Source organism: Apodemus sylvaticus, chromosome 7 (assembly GCF_947179515.1).
Source record: "Apodemus sylvaticus chromosome 7, mApoSyl1.1, whole genome shotgun sequence".
Classification (NCBI taxonomy): domain Eukaryota; kingdom Metazoa; phylum Chordata; class Mammalia; order Rodentia; family Muridae; genus Apodemus; species Apodemus sylvaticus.
In genome coordinates this window covers 34,269,771-34,276,565 of record NC_067478.1, presented here as the reverse complement: position 1 = coordinate 34,276,565, position 6,795 = coordinate 34,269,771, and positions in this window count along the sequence as shown.

Below are 6,795 nucleotides of genomic sequence, written 5' to 3'. Positions count from 1 at the left end.
TGTTACTATTGAGAAGCCTACCTTTTCAGAGGACATTTCAGAGTAGAGAAAACAAACTGGTGTAACAACATCAAATCATATACTTAAAGCAGATTAAAGTCCACTAATAAGTCACTTATGATTATAAAATAGAAAATGACAAAACTAATATTAAGTGTTCTATGTATTTTAAAAAGCGTTTAGGAGAGGGAATCGGTGAAAGGGGAAAATGAAAGCAAGAGTGTAGTAAAGGGAAAAATGAAGAGATTTGGAAAATGAAAAATGAAAACCATTTTCTAATAATTAGGGCCTTTATAAAGAAACTTTAATAAATTTGACAAAATTCAAAGCAGAAGAGTTTTAAAAACTAAACTTCAAAATATTGATATAAATATAACAAAAGAGATAGGGGAGGACAGACAGTGGTGACATGTGCCTTTAATTCCAGCACTCAGAAGGCACAGGCAGGTGGATTTCTGAGTACTGTACCAACCTGCTCTACAGAGCAATTCCAGGACAGCCAGGGCTACACAGAAAAAACCCTGTCTTGAAAAACAAATCATACAAACAAAAGAATAAAAAGGAAAACTGGGGAAACATAGAAAGAAAAGGAAAAAGATTGTCCAACAATATAAAAATGTGTAATAAAAATTGACAGATAGACAGCTATAGACCAAGGCTCAGTGTGTCCAACCCCAGGGTGACCCAAGTTGATGAGATTTGTTTGGTAAGAAACAACTGGAACCTGAGGATGAAGCCGCCTTCCCCATACATGCCACTGTTTGAACCCAGCCTACTGCTGCACTTTATGGCTAGCCAACAGCAGGGATTCTTGGAAACTACATCCTAGGGTTGTTCTCTGGCCTCCAGAGTGGCAGTTCTAAACAGCAGATTTTCTTTCAAGGTGGTGCCCAGCCACCCCACTCTGAGTTGGCTCAAGTGACAAGTGGGATGACCTTCTACCCTTGGTGATTTGTCCAGCCAGAGGAATGACTTTCTCATCAAAACTTGCAAGTAGACTTACGGTTTGTGACAGCACAGGCTTACCCAGAGAGTATGTCTAGCTGTCTGTCTCCGCACTCAGGTGCCTGGCTTTCCTTTGGATGAGGCTTCCCCTCAGTGCCTCTGGTGAGCCATGCAATTAGAAGTCTGGGTACTTAGCTCACAACTTTCTGGGCTTCACTCACCCTTTTCTTTGGCCCCTTTTATTTACTTCTTTCGGAAGCTTCTGAATTTCTTCCTCTTTCACTTTGAAATGACTCTGTTCTTTTTTTTTTTCTTGAGCAGTGGATTATTTATTTATATGAAGATTTCTGTAATAGTCTCTATAGCTAGTATAGAAGTTGGCTTATATTTTTTTGAAGACCTGAAGAACTTCGGATGGCTGAGAAGAATCTTAAAAAATGTTCAACATCATTAGCCATTAGGGAAATGCAAATCAAAACAACCCTGAGATTTCACCTCACACCAGTCAGAATGGCTAAGGTTAAAATCTCAGGAGACAGCAGGTGTTGGCAAGGATGTGGAGAAAGAGGAACTGCTGATGGGGTTGCAAGTTGGTACAACCACTCTGGAAATCAGTCTGGCAGTTCCTCAGAAAACTGGGCATGTCACTTCTGGAGGACCCTGCTATACCACTCCTGGGCATATACCCAGAGGATTCCCCAGCATGTAATAAGGATACATGCTCCACTATGTTCATAGCAGCCCTATTTATAATAGCCAGAAGCTGTTATAGGACCCAGATGTCCCTCAACGGAGGAATGGATACAAAAAATGTGGTATATATACACAATGGAGTACTATTCAGCCATTAGAAACAATGAATTCATGAAATTCTTAGACAAATGGATGGAGCTGGAGAACATCATACTAAGTGAGGTAACCCAGTTTCAAAAGATCAATCATGGTATGCACTCACTGATGAGTGGATATTAGCCTAGAAACTTGGAATACCTAAGACATAATCCACATATCAAATGATGTCCAAGAAGAACGGAGGAGTGGCCCCTGGTTCTGGAAAGGCTCAGTGCAGCAGTGTAGGGCAATACCAGAACAGGAAAGTAGGAAGGGATAGATGGGGGAACAGGGGGAGGGAAGAGGGCATATGGGACTTTTGGGGAGTGGGGGGCCAGGAAAGGGGAAATCATTTGAAATGTAAATACAAATATATCAATTCTGTTCTTTCTTATTCTTGCTCTTTCTCACCAGGTTCCGCAGCAGCAGGGGCTGGCCCACTATCTTTCCTGAATGCTTCAATTCCTTCTAGACTGCATTTCCCTTTAAAAGATGATTGTTGCCTTTCAAATGTTTCTATTAAATATGCCCACAGTTGTTACAATTGACAAAAAAATCCCAGCTGAAACACCATAGAAGTTGTTTTTGTTTCTAATTTCAAATTCTGGTAGAGTTGCTTAACCAAAAATATATTAAGTGTACAACATAGCATTGTTGATGTCTGACACAACACTAGAGAAAGGTTTGTTTTCTTACCAAGTAAAAGGTCTTAACATGGCCTTGGGTAAGTGGTTCAGGGGCTTGCAATTTGCAGGGCTGGCAGCTTGAAGTGCTTTCTGCCTTTGCCTTCTCTTTGCCATACTAACTCATTCGATTGCATCACAGCCCAGACAGATAGAATCTAAGGGATGTGGCCACTTCTATTGCCAGGACTTACCCAACATCACACATCTCCCAACTATCTTCACTTTTAATTATGTTTTGCTTCAAATAGGTCAAATGTGAATGCTATTGCTATATGGAAAGCAAGAATGCTATGGTTGGCTGAAACCAAGAAATGATTCTGTTCCTTGGTCTGATCTACTGCTGGTTTCAGCATGTCCTTATCAAAAATAAAAATGGATAGCGTAATCATCACTTTTGTTATGAAAATTTTTCAAAAGAGAAAGATTAGGTGCATTTATATTAAATGGCACAATACAATTTACACAAAAGAAATTAAATCATGGGACACAGAATATTTATCTTATATCGCCCTCTTGTCTTCCTTAAAACATTAGCTGCAAAGCTATTAATTTTAATTAATTTTATATCCCTTTATATAGCAGTCCCATATCATTACACACTATCTTCACTGTCATTGTTAAAGGCTGCATTATAATGTATGCAGAAATCAGACTTCATTTAACCAATTCTCTGTTTAACATTAATGTTTCACATGGTTTTCATTTTAAATAATGCAGCAAGAAAAATTATTCACACTCTTCTCAGCACAGGAAGTCATTTTTAAAACTCATGCTGAATTGTAACTTGGTGACTGTAGATACAACAGCCTCATACTGAATAGCACAATCTGGGGACCCAGAAGAAGTGTCATGCAACTATAAAACCTGCCTACAGACCACTCTAGATAGGGTAGTGTAGGGTAATGCTAAACTGCAACCACATAGTATTCAATGAGATGGGAATCTGGCTGGAATAATAAACACAGACTTGACACATATATGTTGACCCTACAAAGAACCACCATGTTTGATAAGCATCCACAAACCAGAGAGGTGGTTGGGTACCATTATCCACAAAACCACCACAGAAACTGTATACAGACTCAGCACCTCCATTTGACTCTTTCCTCTTATGCTTCCAATATACAAGGCCCAATGCCAACTTAGTGGAGCAGCTTTGGCTCTCACACTATTTTGTTCCTTCGTATTTTCTATATAGGCTTTTATGTTGAACTCAGACTGGCCTAAGGTTAAAGGTTTTCTTTCCTCAGCTCCCAAGCATAGGCACTGGTTAATGTCAGTCCAGTAATTCATATTGTAACATGCATAGTACTAACTGGGTATCTTTACTATAAAAATGAGTATTGGAGCTGAAACAGCACTTGTTTGTAATTGACTACTGCTGTAATTTCATAGTGGACCTATCTACCAGTTATGGATTTATTTCTTCTGATAGTGTTTTACTCTTAAAGTATTATTGGAGATTGAGCCTGGTACCCTGAACCTGTTAGATGAGAATCTTCCTTCTGAGTTATATCTTTAGTCCAATGGTTTGCTGTATATTGCTTTTATTATGTTTAGGTATGGGCCTTGAATTCCTGTTTGTTCCAAGACCTTTAACATGAAAGGATGCTGAATTTTATCAAATGTTTTTTCAGCATCTAATGAAATGACTGTGTGGTGTTTTTCATTGAGTTTGTTTATGTAGTGGATTACATTGATGGATTTCTGTATATTGAACCATCCCTGCATCCCTGGGATGAAGCCTACTTGATCATGGTGAATGATCATTTGGATGTGTTCTTGGATTCAGTTAGCAAGAATTTTATTGAGTATTTTTGCATCAATATTCATAAGGTAAAATGGTCTAAGGTTCTCTTTTTTGTTGGATCTTTGTGCAGTTTTGGTATCAGTGAAATTGTGGCTTCATAGAACGAGTTCGGTAATATTCCTTCTGCTTCTATTTTGTGTAACAGTTTGTAGAGTATTGGCATTAGGTCTTCTTTGAATGTCTGATAGAATTCTGCACTAAAGCCATCTGATCCTGTGCTTTTTTTCAGTGGGAGACTGTCAATGACCACTTCTATTTCTTTAGAGGTTATGGGACTGTTTAGATGGTATATCTGATCCTGATTAAATTTTGGTAGTTGGTATCTGTCTAGGAAATAATCCATTTCATCCAGATTTTCCAGTTGTATTGAGTATAGGCTTATATAGTAGGATATGATAATTTTTTTAATTTCCTCAGTTTCTGTTGTTATTTCACCCTTTTCATTTCTGATTTTGTTAATTTGGATACTGTCTCTGTGCCCTCTGGTTAGTCTGACTAAAGGTTTATCTATCTTGATGATTTTCTCAGAGAATCAGCTCCTGCTTTTGTTGATTCATTGTATAGTTCTTTTTGTTTCAACTTGGTTGATTTCAGCCCTGAGTTTGATGATCTCCTGCCTTCTACTCCTGTTGGGTGTATTAGCTTCTTTTTGTTCTAAAACTTTCAGGTGTGCTGTTAAACTGCTAGTGTATGCTGTCTCCAGCTTCTTTTTATAGGCACTCAGAGCTATAAGTTTTCCTCTTAGCACTGCTTTCATTGTGTTCCATAAATTTGTGTATGTTGTGCCTTCATTATTTCTTCGCTGACCAAGGTATCATCGAGTAGACCATTGTTCAGCTTCCATGTGTATGTGGGCTTTCTGTTGTTTTTGTTGCTTTTGAAAAACACCCTTATTCCATAGTGATCTGATAGGAGGCATGGAGTTAGCTTTATCTTCTTATATCTGTTGAGGTCTGTTTTGTGACCAATTTTATGGTCAGTTTTGGAGAAGGTACTATGAGGTGCTGAGAAGAAGTTATATTCTTTTGATTTAGGATGAAATGTTCTATAGATATCTATTAAATCCATTTGGTCCAAAACTTCTGTTAGTTTCACTGTGACTCTGCTTAGTTTGTGTTTCTCTGATCTGTCCATTAAAGAGAGTGGGGTGTTTAAGTCCTCCACAATTATTGTGTGGGGTGTGATGTGTGCTTTAAGCTTTAGTAAAGTTTCCTTTACGAATGCCGGTGCCCTTGTATTTGGGGCATAGATGTTCAAAATTAAGAGTTCTTCCTGGTAGATTTTTCCTTTGATGAGTATAAAGTGTCCTTCTGCATCTTTTTTGATGACTTTTGGTTGAAAGTCTATTTTATCTGATATTAGAATGGCTACTCCAGCTTGTTTCCTGGTACCATTTGCTTGGAAAATTTTCCAGCCTTTTACTCTAAGGTAGTGTTTGTATTTGACACTGAGGTATGTTTCCTGTATGCAGCAAAATGTTGGGTCTTGTTTACGAATCCAGTCTGTTAGTCTATGTCTTTTTATTGGGGAATTGAGTCCATTGATGCTAAGAGATATTAAGGAATAGTGATTGTTACTTCCTGCTATTTTTGATGTAATTTTTATGTTTGTGTGGTTATCTTCTTTAGAGTTTGTTGAAGGAAGATTACTTTCTTGCTTTTTCTTGTGTGTAGTTTCCCTCTTTGTTGGTGTTTTCCATTCATTATCCACTGAAGGCTGGATTTGTGGAAAGATTCTGTGTATATGAAAAACGTTGGTTTCTCCATCTATGGTAATTGAGAGATTTGCTGGATATAGCAGTTTGGGTTGGCATTTGTATTCCCTTAGGGTCTGCATGACATTTGCCCAGGCTCTTCTGGCTTTCATATTTTCTGGTGAGAAATCCAGTGTAATTCTGATAGGTCTACCTTTATATGTTACTTGATTGTTTTCCCTTACTGCTTTTAATATTCTTTCTCTGTTTAGTACATTTGGTGCTTTAATTATTATGTGAAGGGATGAATTTCTTTTCTTGTCAAATCTATTTGGAGTTCTATAGGCTTCTTGTATGTTCATGGGCATCTCTTTCTTTAGGTTAGGGAAGTTTTCTTCTATAATTTTGTTGAAGACATTACTGGCTCTTTAAGTTGGAAATCTTCACTTTCTTCTATACGTTTAATCCTTAGGTTTGGTCTTCTCATTTTGTCCTGAATTTCCTGGATATTTTGGGTCAGGAGCTTTTTGCATTTTTCATTTTCTTTGACTATTGTATCAGTGCTTTTTATGGTATCTTTTGCATCTGAGATTCTTTCTTCTATCACTTGTATTCTGTTGTTGATGCTTGGATACATGACTCCTGACTTTTTTCCTAGGTTTTCTATGTCCCAAGTTGTCTCCCTTTGTGATTTTATTATTGTTTCTACCTCCTTCTTTAGATCCTGGATGGCTTTGTTTAATTTCTTCACCTGTTTTGTTGTGTTTTCCTTTAATTCTTCAAGGGCTTCTCCCTGTTTACTTGTGTTCTCCTGTATTTCTTTAAGGGAG